The sequence below is a fragment of the Alligator mississippiensis genome, chromosome 4, assembly GCF_030867095.1.
Source record: "Alligator mississippiensis isolate rAllMis1 chromosome 4, rAllMis1, whole genome shotgun sequence".
Classification (NCBI taxonomy): domain Eukaryota; kingdom Metazoa; phylum Chordata; order Crocodylia; family Alligatoridae; genus Alligator; species Alligator mississippiensis.
The window spans coordinates 176,540,998-176,558,233 of record NC_081827.1 but is presented as its reverse complement, the minus strand read 5'-3'; the positions used below and the strand labels follow the sequence as shown (position 1 = coordinate 176,558,233).

Here is a 17,236-nt window from a genome sequence, read left to right as displayed (position 1 = left end):
GTTTGCAAGTAAAAGGTAAAGCATCAAGTTGTACTAATACCTCCTTCGTACCCTTTTTTTTTGTAGCCCACGGGCCTCAGTTGGCTCTTCTGTCCCTTTAAGTATCAAAATAAATGGTATTTCAATGAAAATCACTGAATAGTGGCTGAATGGTTAAGGTATCTCTCTATAGCTCCAGAGGCATAAGTACAAGCCTCACAAAAGCTTGCAACAAAAGTTACCCCCAGTCAACCCAGCACTAATGTGGGTTGACAACGTAGCCTTCTGGGGTCAGGAGTTAGAGCCCATCACTCCATCTTATGCTGTCAGCTACAGACTGGATGCTTTAACCACACCAGCTGAAGGGGCCAATGTGTACTTGCAGACCTTTGACTCATATAGGGATCTTCAGTTCCAGGTGTTTGTATACTTGTTTTGACAAATGGTCATATTCTCAATCAGCAAACAAAAATACTTTTGAATAAAGCTGCCTTTGCTAGCAATTCAAGATCATGATGTGATGTACTAGGGTGCTAAATTCATTTAAAAGCAAATAAAACTACTTTTAATTACAGCTTCTTTTTATTTTAATTACTTCCTCTTTAATAAAGCATAAGAATAAGACCTGGTGGAAAGATCATAAAAAAATCTGGTATTCAGTAACACTTTACCCCATTTTCCTTTTCTCATTATCTCTGCACCAAAGACACTGAACTACCCAACACTGTGGTTGTAATGCCTTAACACCCACCTTAAGCACACATACAAGATCAATTTTGTTGGCTCTAATGCTTTTAAATTCTGTTTGTTACCATGAGAACTTGATTAAAATGCCACCCGCGTGGTTGCAGGAAAAAAAACCCCAACAATGAACAAATCCACTTTTAACCTTTAAGAAAAAGCCAGTGGTAGTACACTTGCTGCATTGCAGTACTTTCAGAGGCTCCACAGCATTCTGCAGTAACAGGCAGTAGAGATACTCAGACAGATTTATTTTGCTGAATACTTTATTTTGGAAAATATTTAGCTGACAGAACAGCTTTTAGCCAATTCTGTCACACAATATTCCGTTCAAGTAGTATATACACAGACATGCATGTTCTATTCCATGCTAGGAGGATCTGGTTTGAAACAAAAGATGTACTCTCATATTAATGGTGTTTTTAGCCCTGACAGTCAGAACTGCAAAGGCATATTTTCTGTGATCCAAGAGATGCATCAAAAGTATGATGCATTTTGATTTCTATTCCATTTGTAAATTTTGATGTGTTTTATTTTTATTTTACTTTACATTGGCAATTGAGAATATAGTTAGTACTGTATTTAATAGAAAGCAACTTTTTTAAACGTACACATTCCATTATGACCTTCTGAATTATGACCTTTTAAATTAGGTAATCTGGTAAGGGGCAATCATTTTCAGTACTTCAAGAATCAATTATTTTAGAGTACAGTAAACTCTAGGGCCAGGTTTTCAACACGTATAACCTGTCTAAACTAAGTTAATGGATTTCACTGGTTTGTACCAGCTCAGGCTCTGGTACGTGATTATTACATGCCAAATATGCTACAGTCCCAATTCAGCTACTGATAGGCAGAACTCCCATCCAGGATTGATGCAAATGTAAGAGGACAGCATTGGCTTTTACTAACTTAATCAAATTGTGATCCAATACCCAATGAAGTGTGATAACAGCGGACAACACTCAATGACCCAAGACATCCCCTTCCACTTCCATGTCCCCATATGTCCCAGTCAATAAGATTTTTTTCTGTTGATTTCAATGAGCTCTAGATCATGCCCACACAGGGTACTGATAGTCAGGAGAATGTTACAGTCTTTAAGAGCCTCAAAGGTTGTGTCCACATGAGTGTGGACATTTGGTTCCCCGGGGACAACTAGCAGCAAGACACCTTGCACCCTCTGGAATGTGACAGATTACCCCGGGTGGGGTAGGGGATGTTGGGGCCAGCACTGGATTGGCCCAAGCAGCCTTACCTGAGGTCCTGGGGGGCTTCTGGGGCTGCAGCGGTCAGAGAATGGCTCTGGCTGGCCAAGCTCCGGTTTTGAGCAGTGTACGCTACCCCCGCATGCGCCGCTCTGCTTTTTTTACGCATTTCTTTTTTTTTTACCCCTGGACATATGCATGCAGCCATAATGATTAAAGCCAAAATCCTCTTCTCCTCTGCCTTGAGATGCTGGCTTGGCTTGTTCTTCTTCGGCAGGGGTCTTCCAGGAGATTAATGACATTAGCAATTCTGAGGTACTTTATCTAAAGAGCTTTACCCTTTGTTAGCGATAGAACCCTGAAATTACGATTGTGTCACCTCTTGGCTGGATGACTGAAAGTTACTTTTTGGTAATGTGTCTTCTTCCATTAGCTAACAGCTCTCTGTAACTTACCAGGAGCAGCATCCCCACATTTGTACAGGCACCCATATATTGCAGGTGTCCTAATGCCCATGCAAGTAAAGTCGGGGAGGAGTGGGAGAGGAGGTGGAAAACACAGGGGCTAAAAATCAGGAAAAAGAAACCTGATAAATAGGGAGGAGAATCAGAGTCAGAGCTGGAAAGCAGCTTTCCACCACTAACGCCCCTGGGCTCCAGCCCAGAGAGGACAGTGAGGGGCAGGAAAGTGGACAGCTTCCTGACATGGGAGTTGGGGAGGTGGTACAGTCGACTACAGTGGGCAGCAGCACTGACAAACCTTAGCGGGACAGGCACAGTCAGTTAAAACAAGCACGGCTGCATCAATAATAGCATCAATTAATGTCAGGATTGTCTTCACAAAGACAAGATGGGAAAAGATTTAACCAGTATTAAAACAAGTCAGGGCAGACATAATCTGCCTACAAGAATGTGGTATATGAGAGAAGAGGGAGTATAAATGCTTGGAGAAAAGGTGGAGATGGGGACCACATGGGATAGAGCAGGCAGGGGGGAAGTTCCAACACATGCACACCCAACCCACCTGCACCCCACACACCCGCTGCTCCAGCAGCTCCATTCAGCATGTACAAAGCCGGCAGCAATATGGTGCTGTGAGACCTGGGCTGGCTTTGTTCAGCATGTATAAAGCCCAGTCTTGCAGTGCTGCATCACTGCTGCTGTGGCTGCAGCTGGGGCACAGCCTGATGCCACTGGCTCCACAGGGAGCAGGCATGGGAGCAGGCATGCAGCAGCCCGAGCTCCGCAAACCCACCCACATACCACACATCCCCCCTGCCACTCCCCATACCCCCGATATCCCCCCTGCCACTCCCCATGGCCACGTCCCTACTTACCTGTGACAGCTCCCAGGTCCCGATCCTTGCTACGTTTCTGCTTGCCCCGGCACGGTAAGGGTTCAGGCCCCACGTGCTGGGGCAGCAGAAGCAGCATAGAGATGCTTTGGCCAGAAACCAGTGTCTCTCTTGGAGGACTAACTCCCGGCTTGCCTCATTTTTTTCACCCAGGTTATTTTTTGACCCCTGGATATCCAGGGGTCTAATTTTGCCCCCGTGCTGCAAATTTGCAATGCAAGGAACATTATTTTGTTCCCACATGTGCCTCTTGCAGCATCTCAAAAGGGTTTGAGATGCTGTAAGAGGCATTTGCGCTCTCATCTGGATGCGCCCTATGAGGGGTGAAAAACACTTGAAGAAATATTTTAAGAGTACCAAAGAATAGTGGATATTGGTGAAGAAGAGGACAAGAGAATTTTTCAAGAAAACAGGCTGAAGAAATGCGGGGTGAAGAATTAAAGAACACAGAGAGCTACAAAGAAAGATGCAGGAGCTGCTAAAGGAAGCTGTAGAAGGAAGACAGGTACGAGGGGAACTGGAAGAGACAAAGCAGGAGCTGGAAAGATGGTTTAACAGTAAGACAAAAGAGAAAATATTTTTAGCACAAGCACTGTGGGTGGAAGAAAATGAAGAATGATCCTGATACCTTTTGGTCAGAGTGAAGAAGGCCAAAAGAGAGCTAAAAGCGGTACAGATAGAAGGTGGAGCCTGAGTGGAAAAGCAGGAGGATGTGCTGAAAGTGATGAGGAGATTCTATGAAGAACTATACCAGAAGAAGGAAACAGACATCAAGAAAATGAAGTTTTTTCTGGAAGAGACTGAAGAAAAAATAGAGGAAGAGGAAATACAGAAGATAGAAGAAAAAAACAGTTTAAAGGAAGTGCAGGAGTGCTTAAAAACTTGTAAAAGAGGAAAATCTCCAAGAGCAGATGGACTAGCCGTGGAACTGTATGAGACATTCTCGCCATGGGTGAGGATAGACATAGTAGAGATTTTTGAAGAAATAGTGGGAAAAGGAGAGGTGGGGAAAGACTTTACAAAGAAAGTAGTAATATTATTATTCAAGAAAGGGGAGAAAAAGCTACTGAAGTACTGGAGACCAATTACCCCACTAAATACAAACTACAAATTAATGGCAAAGACGGTGGCTTTGAGAATACAGAAGAACCTGAAAAAAAGTAATACGTGAAGATTAAATCTGAGCAGTCCCAGACAGGAGGATTTCAGACTTGATTTGGCTAATAAGGGATACACTGGCACATGTTCAGAGGAGAAAATTAAATATGGCAGTAGCAAATTTGGATCTGGAGAAAGCATATGATAGAGTGGATCATGATTTTATATTTTAAGTAAGGAACATGGGTTTCCCAGAGAAACTGGTAGGATGGATAAGACTGTTATATAGAGAGGCAGAAAGTCAAGTGCTAATAAATGGACATCTGAGCAGAGCCTTTAAATCCAAACAGGGGTAAGACAAGGGTGCCCACAGTCACCAATATTGTTTGTATGTGCAATGGAGCAGCTGGTACAAAGAATAAGGAAAAATAAAATCATAAGTGGGATAATGATAGTGGGAGGGGAGAGGTAAAGTGTGCACTCTATATGGATGACATCAATGTAGTAGTTGGAAACAAATTATCAATTGAAAGGGTACTACAACATACAATGGTGTGTGGTGAAGCAACTGGGACTAATTTAAACAAAATGAAAAGAACTATAATGGGAATGGGAATCTGGAGGGATCTAGAGAAGCTTGAACTACAAGTAGTGGAGGGAGAGACCAAAGTTTTAGGGATTCCTAAGGCAGAAGGGAAAGGAAATAAAGTGTGAGAAAAGGTAACAGCGAGGGTTTGACAAGTATTATAATTGCAGACAGGAAGGACACTGTCCTTTGCTGGAAAAATGACAGCAGTTAAAGTGGTGCTACTGCTGATCCTTTTGTACACCAGAATTGTGTTTCCACTATCATGGTGGCAGTTAGTGAAAGTACAGAGGGAAATATATATGTTCTTTTGGAAAGCCAAAAGAGAAAGGCTAGCCAGGATAGAATCGTATAAAGCAAGAGAGACAGGGTGATGGGGATGCCGGACATAGGGTAGTTTGTTTACACAAACTACATTAAGTGCCGTATATAAAGCAGCAACAGAGGGGGAAGGGAAACCATGCTTTAGCCCATTTTTGGCAGGTACGATCTTGAGAAGATGGGGAATGTATGGATACGCTTGGAAAAAGCTATGGATGTGGCAACCTCCCATTCATTACATAAGAATGGAAAGTTTTATAAGGGTGTACAAAATAGGAGAGGTGGGGCTGCAGGTCCTGAAAGATCACAAGAAGCTGACAAAAGTTGAGAGACAAAAAGAGACAGGATGGCATCAAGTGAGGGACCTTACAAAAGGACAGGTGAACAAAGTGTGGAGGGAGATGGCTAACAAACAACAGAAAGGGGGGTCTCCATACCAATTGAGGGGAAAAAACCTTGTCGTGTATTCAAGTAAATATGGTAAATGAATAATGATGATGTTTATTTCAGTCCTGTGGGCATTCTTGATGTTCCTTATACCAAGTCCCACTGTCGTACTTCTAAACTGGGGATTAACAACCCATGGCCCATGGGCTGGATCTGGCTCATGGAGCCATTTTATCTGGCCCACGGGGCTAGGGGTTTCAGTGGCATTTTGGTGGCATGAACTTTTGGCAGCATTTTGGACTGGCGGGGGTGGTTCCCATGCAGGAGCTGGGTGGCAAGAAGAAGCAATGGTGGTGAGGAACAACTACTGCAATTACAGTGGTGGTAGCAGCAGCATGGACCAGGGTGGAAGCAGCCCACACTTGAGGCTAACCACGTGGCTAAAGCGGACTCTGCTCCAACACATTGCTGACCCCCTGCTCTAGATTGGTTGATTCTCTTATGTTGTATCTGTGCGATCCTCCCTGTTGTCACCTTATCCCTATGGTTCTATAAAAGGTTTTAAGTTTCATCACCACAGTAAGACTACTTTTATTAATGCAAGTTTCTTTGATACTCTTCTTTGATTCACACTCTAAGATACGTAGGATTTTGCACATATAAGGAGTCCAAAAGTGTCTGCCCACAAATACTGAACATATTTTTAAATCAGTCAACTTTTACACTATAGTAGTTATTCATGTGCAGCTCAAGCCAGTGCTAAAAATGAAGTTGGCCCAATATATTACATCACTGTATAATGTACCGGATTTTAAATCATGACTATAATCAAGAATGGCCAAGATATCCTTACTCATGATAATTAACACTTTGTTTTATGAATACTTCCGCCGCTTCTTGTAAAGTATAATTCAGTATGAGTAAAGATAGCAGAATCTGACTCAGTGTTACTAAAACTTGACAGCCAATAGACAACTGATACTCTGTGTTACTGTGGTACCCCAATGAACAATTCTGTGTCATCATTTTGTTGTGCTCCCTTGTCTGTTTGTCTGTATTCACCTGTGCTCTTTTCATAGATTTCATAGATTTATAAAGTCGGAAGGCACCTCCACAGATCATCAAGTCCGACCCCCTGCCCTGGGCAGGAAAGAGTGCGGGGGTCAGATGACCCCAGCTAGGTGCTTGTCTAGTCTCCTCTTAAAGACCTCCAAGGTAGGGGAGAGCACCACCTCCCTTGGAAAACCCATTCTAGATTTTGGTAATCCTCACCGTAAAGAAATTTTTCCTAATGTCTAATCTAAATCTGCTTTCCATCAGTTTATGGCCGTTGTTCCTAGTAACCCCGAGGGGCGCCCTGGTAAACAGTATCCCTTATTCCTTGCTGGCCCCCCCTGATGAATTTGTAGATGGCCACAAGTTTCCCTCTCAGCCTTCCTTTGCAAAGACTGAAGAGATCCAATTCCCTCAATCTCTCTTCACAGGATCTTACCTGTAGGCTTATAACCATAATTTGTCATACATTATGATAGAAAGCACTCTGAAATAGGGAGCATCTTTTTCTTCTGTGTTTATAAATTTAGCAGAAAGCCACCTGAGATGTTAGGTTGATGAGAGCAGCTAAAAGCAACTTCCATAATAAAATAATAAAGAGGGTATAGTAAAAAGTTATTGTTCACAGCAGCTAATTTACCATAATCAGCTTAATAAACTTGTATCTGTTTTGTTTTAGTAATTATTATACCTGACAAAAAAGGCAGCCTATTCTTTTGTGTTATAAATTTTTCAAATGAACAAACTGATGTCAAAAATATTTGTAAAAATAAACATTTTCCCCCAGGAAATGGTGTAGTTAGTCATTTAAAAGAAGAGGGTAAGACTATGGGAGTAAGAGAAGATCAGCTAGAAGAAAAAGACAAGAAAAAAATCATCTATAATGACTGCTTGTCATGATTCTGCGGGGCTTCATTTTGTGAGCTATGCTGGAAAGAATATTAAGGTTCAAACAGCTGTTCTTCTCATAATTTTTCCCCTTTAATATCATAGAATCTGTTTTCATAAACTCTTCTCATGTTAGAATACCCAAAACTATTCCCACTATCCATCTCTTTAGGATAATAGTTAATATAATTGTTCAGAAAAAGATTTAGATGCAAGCATCAAACTGTTTACCATTAATGGATTTCTTGCTATGGTTTAAGAAATGAATATTCTAATATAAAACACAAAAAGCCATTAAAAGTTCAAAATTAGTAATAAAGTGACTTATTTTCCATATTTTTTTCCACTTTATTTCCAAATAACATTAATTTCCTTCCACCTGATGATGCTTCCTGGTAGATAAGAATACCAGAAGAGGGCAGCTCCCAGAGTAGATCAAGCACTGGTCACTGCGGTCCACTGCACTGTTTCCAACACTGGCAAACATCACTTGTGTCAGGGGAAGGTGCAAGAAAGTGTGTGGCAGGTGAACATTCGTTCGCCATATATACTTTCCATTCTCCTTGAGCTTAGGGATGGATTGTGCCATGTAGCACCCAGGATTGTCACTCTTGAAGATGCAAGATCCCATAAAGTACATAGTTTAAAAAAAAAAATTGTGTGGAATCCTGCCCTTTCTGAACTCAATAGCAAAACTCCCATTGACTTAAATAGGGCCAAATTTACCATTCCTAGTTCTCTCCACTTTTCCTCATATGTCATGCCTTCCAACCCCTTTATCATTTTGGTCATTGACTTCTGGACCCTCTCTAATTTTTCTGCAGCTCCAATATAACCTCCTTGCAGGTGAAATGACTTTATCAGGCATCCTGAGATAAAGAATTCTTCTTCTGCTGCTTCTCTACCCTCTGTCTCTATAATGCTGTCCAGTAATGGAACATATTGATATTGGCTGCTAAATATGACAAAAGTATCTATCGTTACAGGCATGCCCAAGTTAACTGCAATCACTATCTTGCATTGCCACTACCATCCTACTAAAAATGGTTCCAAAAATAAAGGGAAAATTCCCCTCCCCTTTATACTGGCTTAAGTGAAAACAAAATTACCCACTCACCCTATCTTTTTAACAGCTGCTATGGTGCTTACTAAAAAGCTTGCAGCAGGTGGTACCATCTCTAGCTGCAAAATTCCAGCCTAAACAATTCTACTTCCCAGCTGTAAACAAATTTTGAAAATATGATGGTGACTCAGCCTGTTCAGCTGAACTATTATTATCATCATCATTATTATTATTAATCATTAGTATTAGAGGACATAGGCACTGCTCCTCCTTTCCACTGATCAGCAACTATGAGCAACGCCTCTTCTAATCTGGCAGATGACTGATTAACTGATAAACAGGTAATAGTGGGTGCATCTATATGTGCTATTAGCATGAAGTAATACACTCCAGCGCAATTTGCACTGGAGTTTATTGCTCCTGGGCAAGCTGTTTGAGCATGCGCCCAGGACTGCAGCCCATGGAGCTGGAATGGAGCATCCCCGGCTGGCAGGGGGCCCCAGGGACCAGCCTGTGAGCCCATGGTTGCTATGACCTGGCTCAATGTGCTATGGAGGGACTGCCTGGGGCATGAGGGTGCTAAAGTGTGGGGCTAGCCAGCAGGTATCCCCGCACTGTAGCACTCTTGTGCCCCAGCCAGCCCTAGTCACATCTACACATATGTTGTGGTGGAGTAAATAACTCCGCTGTAGGATAGTACTTGTGTTGGGCAGTACTATCCTACAATGGAGGTAATTAATTTACTCCAGCCTAACAGCCCTGCACATGTAGATCCTGATGCTTTACTGTGGAGCTAATTAGGTAACCCCACAGTAAGTGTCTCATGTACATGCTCCCACCAGGTACAGTTCTGGTCCCTTGTGTTCAAGAACAATAAATTCAAGCTGGAACAGGTACAAAGAAGGGCTACTAAGATATCAGGGGAATGGAAAGTGATAGATATGAAAGGAAACTAAAACAGCTTTACTTATTTTGCCTGACAGGTATAAACCGTACCAGCTGGAAATAAGGGGAAGGTTTCTAACCATCACAGAAGCAAGATTTTGGAACAGTCATCCAACAGAACTAGCAGAGGCAAAAACCCGCCAAACAAAAAGACCAAACCCCCCCCCCCCATACACACACCACCCCCACCCCCCAGCCAAACCAAAGCCAAACCAAAAAAACCTAACTGCTTTTAGAATGGTGCTTGAAAATTTCTCAAAGGTTATTACATGGTATGGTGGTCTGAAGTAGCAAGGGACTGGATCTAGTGACTCAGGAGATCCCTTCTAGTCCTAAATTTCCACCTGCCAAATGTGCACTGCTACCTTTTGCCTGTCTCAGGATGGACTGAGGAAACATGGGATCAGCACAAAGAACTGACAACACCAAATTAACAATAAGAATCATAGAAAATTAGTGTTGGAAAGGACCTCAGGATGTCATGTAGTCCAACCTCCTGCTCAAAGCAGGACCATCCCCAACTAGTTCATCCCAGCCAAGGCTTTGTCCAGCCAGGTCCTAAAAACCTCCAAGGATGATGATTCCACCTCTCTGGGTAACATGTTCCCATTGGTGATGTACAGGGGGTGCATGCAGGTGCACGTGCACCCCGTGAGATTGGCAGTGCACCCTCTGAAAGAAGTGCTGCCAATGCTACCAGCAGTGCCTGCGGGTGGTTGCCGCTTGCCACTCCCTCCCTCACCACCAACACCGCCAGCGGCATCTGCAGGTGGTCACTGACTGCCGCTGGCTGCCACCGCTAGCAACATCTGCAGGCGGTCGCTGACCACCGGGTGGCACTTGCCACCCCCTCCCACTGCCAACACTGCTGCAGCCGCCTGCAGGAGCTCCCTGCTCCGCCTGCCCCACCACTGATACTGCTGTGGCTGCCTGCGGGAGCTCCCGCTCGCTGTTGCCACACCCCTGCCACCGCCACTGCTGCCTGCAGGCAGTCACTGTGCCCCCCCAGCCTCTGAGGGCACACGTCGTTCATGCCTGTTCAAGTGTTTTACTACCCTCCTAGTGAGAAAATTCTTCTTAATATCAAACCTAAACTTCCCTTGCTGCAACTTGAGACCATTGCTCCTTGTTCTGTCATCTGCCACCACTGAGAACAGTCTAGCTCCATCCTCTTTCAAACCCCACTTTGGGTAGTTAAGGGCTGCTATTAATTCCCTTCTCAGTCTTCTCTTCTCTAGACTAAATAAGCCCAGTTCCCTCAGCCTCTCCTCATAAGTCATGTGCCCCAGCCCCCTCAACATTTGTATACCATACTTTTATAGTCTGTTGTCTCATAACTTTTCCTTCTCTCATATGCCCCTTCTTCCCCATCCTCCATGATATAGTAGGTGATACCAAATGTTGATGTTTACAAACTAAGGCACACTGAGATAGATCTTGGAGAGTCTTTCTATATATAAATCAAAAAAACTTTTATTTGTAAATACTAGGGCCCAAGTCCTTAACTGGTGAGAATCAGCACCACTTCACTGACGTCCCAGAAGGGGCCTAAATCATTAGAAACCAATTCCTTTCTATATAATCATCATCATTTCCAATCAGATGCCAAGAGAAACTCTAAGTCTGTAATAAAAGCTATGTATTATTGATACAAAAAGGTATAAATGCATGCACCTGAGCCCTTACAGAAAGCATAAAAAGCAAGATCCATGTCCAAATTCTTTATTGTGTGATCTAATGCAAACAAAATATGCTCCTTAGGATTCCTTACTGAAATGTGTAGTTCCTGAGCCTGTAATTCAGAATATGTTTGCTAAATATCTTTCTGTCAGTTTTTCTGACTTGCTGAGTATTAGACCTACAAGAACAAAAGATATGCAAGTGTAGGCAATAAATAAACCAATCTAAAATACTAACCAAAGACAATAGCAATGTCAACCTGACATAGCTTTGGAAGGTTTTATAATTCATCCTGTTATTTTGAAAAAAACTTTGTGCAGCTGTGTACCTAGTTTGGATTCTAGGTAAATACGTTGATTTATACCTCAAAATTTTCCATCCTTGGTTTGAGGAAAGCCTTGCTCCTCATTTTCTGGAATGTTGCTATAGAGTCTCCATGCTGAAAAGTGGGTGCTTAAAGACACATAGTTGTTTCTGCTTTTGCTATGTTTCCCCCCTTTCTGCTGATACCTGACATGCCCACCCAGGGGCCATCTTTGTAAAATATACAAATAGATTTCTTCTTTTCTTTGGCTTTTAAGCTTCTTTACCATAACTATTCCCCGTAGGCCATGTAGGATACCGTGTCCATTATCAGGACTATAATAGCTGCTACAAGAATAAAAGCATACTAAGACACTGTACACTTTCAAGTATAAAGAAAAAAGGAGGCTCAGGGATGAAAATGGTCTGATTATTTTATAACTCACACTGGCTAAATTCTTAGCTGTAAAAATGGCACAGCAGCATTACTTTCTCTTTAACCCTAGTTCAGTGAACTAGATCTAGCAAAAAGTGCTAGAGTTTCATAAAATTCTTAAAAGAAATTGTGTACTACTAAAATTGCTGCCTGCTCTGGCACTACATTCAGTAAAAACACAATGAAATTCTCAAAGTACCTATTTTCTAAATTTCAGAGCAGAAATTTAGTTTGATCATTTAGAGGCAGGACATGAAGAGCCATCTTCATATTTATATGTATGCGAGACAATGCATGCATAAATGATACATTATGGAGGTATATTTTATCTCTGGTGGACTGCAAGTAACAAGCAAAGGATATGGACCATGCACCCACCTATTCTTTACTTAAAGTCTTACTAGCTAATTCTGGCCTTCATCCTTGTGTACCGATGCCACACTGGAGTTGCAGAGTCCACAGGAAAATTGCTGCAGTAATTCAGGACCACTGCCAGCAGCCTTGCACACTTACCACTCCAGCAGATGCTGGCACAGACCCAGTCTGATGAAGATTCTGCACTGCTCAGTTTCCCACTGGCAGCCTTGGTAGGGACTGAACTAAGCTAAGGCATAAGCTGGTGGCAGCTTCTGCCCTGTGGTGGCTTAGAATCCAGAGGATACATTCATCCTGCTAGGCTGGACTTTCATTACTGTGTTTCTCAGGGGTAGCACACTGTGTCCCTTCACATATTAGCAAAAAATACCCTGAGATGCAACAAACGCTCTTGCGAAAATAATGTTACATGTTATTTAGGACTAAATCGTGCCTGGCAAGCACATGTTGGCACTGACCCACAAGAAGCACTGGCAGCAGCTGTGACTCAAGCCAGATGGTGCGGAGAGTGTGGGGACTAGTGTCCTGGCTTCCCTTGACCCCTAATGGTGTGTCTCATGTGGCATATGCTCGGAAGGAAAGGATGGGGAGTGCAGTGTGTGTGACTGGTACTTATGCAGAAGCTTCATGCAACCCTTCATAGATAGGCCAAGTTTGGTCCCTGATTTCAAAACCTGTAGGGACAGGAGTGTTTCAGAAAAAAAATGCAGATATGGATTGCTCATTGGCATTTCTGAAAATTTCTAGTTTTGTGGATGTTCTTCTACATAGCTCTGCAAACTGAGTTTGGTTTTGTGTTTGTCTCTTTTTACAAGATGCATATATATGGAAGAAGGAAGAGAGAGAAAGTGAGTGAGACCTTTGGTCTTATATTATTAAAGCAATTAAAGTGTTTTCTCTTCAGTGTCAACCACCATACTTGCATTTTTCTAATGCGCTGGCTGATGTTTGCATTTTTTACTCTTTAATCTTTAATTCTCTTGGCAGCCTGAAAAACAGGGCGCAGATTATTTTAAGGGAGGTGGAGGGGCATTATTTTAGTCACAAGTCATCAGGGAAAACTTGTAAGATGTAAATACTGTGTAATTCTGTAGTCCACCAATTGAAAACCAAATTCACTCCTGGGTTTGCAAAATCAAAACTGTAGCCAGAACACAAGTTGGAGGGTTTCATCAAAACCAAACCTGCCTTTGCTGCCTGGTGATCTAGTAGATAGTTTCTTGATTACTTCCTCTTTATTAATTACTATAACAATCTCTTAAATTTGATTTCACAAAAGAACTATGTTGAGGAAACTGCTGAAAACTAGCAAAACCGCATTAATGCCAATGAAGGTAATCTCTACTGAGCTGTAATTGGTGCAGTCATTTACACCTATGTGAAGTACTGGCAGAGGGGTATCCAGTGCTGCCCAAACCTGTTTAGCATTCTTCATAGGTACCCAAGGAGTGAGGCAGTACATGCTCAGATTTTGCTCTACCAGTCTCAATGAGAAACTGATTTGATCTCCGCATTCACCTTCTCATGGAACCACTTAGTGCAAATGTACTAGTTCTAAAAGTTTAATATTCTACCCTTTGGATTCTGAACTCATTTGCCAGCATAAGCAAGGACTACATTTGCCTGTAATTTAAACTGTGCTGAATAATCAGATATGGCAGCAGCACGGGAAAACAAATAGCTCTGTTTTATCCCCAGAACATGGGAAGCACAGACTGTGCTTATCAATCTTCTTCATAGTTCTAAAAACCAGACTTCTTCAAAGTTCCCTCTTTTCTGACAAAGAGAAGTCCAGATCTCTTAATTAGTCTCATCATTTTAAATTTCGAAGACCAGGTAATGTTACAGTTGTCCTTACCCTGTCTTTTCCAAGTCATCAAATATCCTTCCTAATGGCATGACTCATCAGAACTCCTGGTTATGGTATTCCAGATAGGGTCAAATTAGCGCCTCTCACAGTAACACTATCACCTCTTTTGTATTCTCTCCCTTTATTAATAAACCAGTCTCATGTCTTTTCCAGAAGAGCTATGCATATGGTTGTTGTTAACCTAAGGGAAGACATATGTTGAGACTGCTGTGGATATGATAGCTCCCACCAACAAGATATAAAGTTTTTTAATAAAATTAAAGAATGGGGAATAAAGGCATGAGCTCAGTAAAATGAAATATACTTCCTTTCATGAATTCTCCCATTTAGTTGAGCTACCCTTTGTGTGAAAACATGAGACCCCCTGTGAAAAAGTCTTACCTTTTTAAGCAGATGGTAGAGGTTCAAGGCTGCTGTGTCCAGTTGTTAAAGAACCAGGAAGGCTCTCTGGCTCCTGTACAAAAATATAAACAAACATATTTAATTCTGGCTCAGTTTGAATTTAGTGTAAATGCATCATATCAGCTCTGATCAGGTCTCATTAATATTTTTTTTAAATCTGGTCAATCGAGGCATAGTAGCTCAGATCCTTTGCTCTGCCCACCTCCTTTGAATGTAGACGTCAGGGGGCCAACAAGGAGCAGTCTTCATGCTGGCCCTCATACAGAAGCCTGGAAGCTGTCTGAAGCCAAGCCAGCTGATACCAAAGCCTTTTGTCAAATGGGGACAGGTCGAGGGCAGCTTCCTGATGTTCTGGACCACACCTCAGCTGGGGTAAAACTCTAAAGCTTCATTGACTGCAATGGGGTGGCATCAGTTCACAGCAGCCGAAGATATGACCCTAGAGCTCTATTTCAAATCTTTTCTTCAAACTATTCCTTCCTCACTCGTAAAATGGTAGCCATTAACAAGCTTAAGATGAATAGGTTATGACAATATCTGTAGTACTCCCCAAACACCCTTTTACTTATTTGAAGAAATGTTTTGGCCCCATGACAATTAGCAGGTTTAAAGGACCACAAGTGCACCTTTTTCATAGATACCTTTCCCTTATTCTCTTAGCTAGATCTTTGAGTAAAGGACAGAAAGGAGATTTTTTAAAGTACAACAGGTAGCTGGGATCCAAAGTTATCACTGCTCACCAGTGGCGTCAGCTACTGAACGGCCATATGTACATTTGAGAACCTATTTAGTACATTATGGGTAGAGGTGTCCATACCTATAGTTCCCAGCACTTCCCATTATTAATCCAGATGTCAACTGCTTAAAATATTGCCCAATTTCAGCCTTTTACATTCAAATCTTCCAGGCCAGATGTCTGTCTTAGGTTATTCTTTCTTTCTTTCTTTTTTTAAGATTCAGCAAAAGATGTCAGCCATTTCCAAGAATGAAAGTAGAGAGATATATGTTGGTTGGACCATGTTAAAAATGATGAAAAAATAGAAATAAAATTATATGTGATCAGGTAATTAAGGACTATAAAAACAAATGCACCAGCACCTGAATGAAGGTTGCACAGGTAACCGCAACTCAGGCATTTCCTAATTTTCAAGTGCTTGACTTAGCCTTATAATATACCTTTATTGTAGGCTTTGTGTGCACACGCGCTCCATGTTATTGGCAACAGGCTGTGTTAATTACAGTTTTTCACCAATTTGTTTAATTTGTATTTAGCTTTGTTCTGAAACATTTGACAGGTTTTGCTTCCTAAATATTACATCTTGAAGGGGAAGGTTTCATAAAATTCTGACAGTGAATTAATATCAAGTGACTTCTCCATTCTATAGCACAGACCCTCGGTAGAGCACACCATTCACCTCTGTGCAGTAATTAGTTACATTAAATGAGCTGTGTAGAAATGAGGCTCCAGCCTGCATTGATTTTACCCACCCGCAGGATGCAGAGGAATTTTAAAATAAACTAATTAAATTTGCTCTGGCTCAGCAGAACGATCAATGTGCTAGAGACAGTGGAGCCTATTCAGCACTTACAGCCCTGACAGGCATTCTGATGTGTTGCCTGTGCAAAATAATGCTATGTGGTCTGATCTGGGGGAGGGGAATCTATATCTATAGGGAAGGTTGTTTACAGTGGATAGAGATTTTAGACAAGGATATAAACAGAAGCATCGAAAAATCTGTAAAACGTACAGTGATTTGCTGGATGAATAAGCCAGCACTATCATGCTGTTCAGTAATGCTGGGGTTGGACACGTGCTCTTTAATGTTCTTAAACTGTACAAAATGTGTCAAGCTATAACTTATGGCTAAAGCCAAGCGAGCAACAGATTTTCTATGCCAGGAAAGTTTTAGAGATTTCAAAAATGTTCCCTTTGTAAACTGGAATGAAACTAAAGCCTTTCAAAGATGTCTGCATAAGATGAGAGACACCCCTACCAAGTAGCCAGTATGTAACAGCCCAGAAGTTAGGGCATCATCTGGAATGTGGAAAATAAAATTCAAGTTCAGAGTGTGAAATAAGCCAGAGAAAGGACTTGAACTTGATCTTACTGGGTTCATCTACACATGAAATTAATGCAATGCAATAAACTCTGGAGCATACAGTGTGTTTACACATGCGCCCAGGACCATGGCATGTTGAGCCATGTTAGAGCAGCCCCAGCTGGAAGGGAAACTGGGGGGTCAGATTGCCTGCCTGAGGCTGCTCTGACTTAGCTCAACATGTTTCAAAGGGGCTGGTTGGGGCACAAGGGTGCTTTAGTGTGAGGGCTAGCTGGGAGGCAGCACCTGCGCTGAAGCACCCGTGTGCCCTAGCCAGACCTGCCAGCAACTACACATGCACTACTATGCACTAAATAACACCACCATAGGATAATACTTGTATTTACCTATGGCAGAGTTAATTAGTTTACTGTGGACTAATAGGGCCGCATGTGTAGATGATGAGACCATTGCAGAGCTAATTAGGCAGCTCCACGGTAAAAAAAAA

General features: G+C 42.1%; 1 protein-coding gene across 22 annotated transcripts in view; it reads right to left on the bottom strand.

Annotated features, from left to right (window-relative positions):
• The window catches only part of MAP2 (microtubule associated protein 2), a 388,240-nt gene that overhangs the window by 143,164 nt on the left and 227,840 nt on the right, over nucleotides 1-17,236 (bottom strand). For all 22 annotated transcript variants that reach the window (XM_059727110.1, XM_019492133.2, XM_059727117.1 and 19 more), the window contains one exon: nucleotides 14,669-14,741. The gene's annotated coding sequence lies outside the window, so the exon portion shown is untranslated. The remainder of the gene's footprint in view (nucleotides 1-14,668; nucleotides 14,742-17,236) is intronic.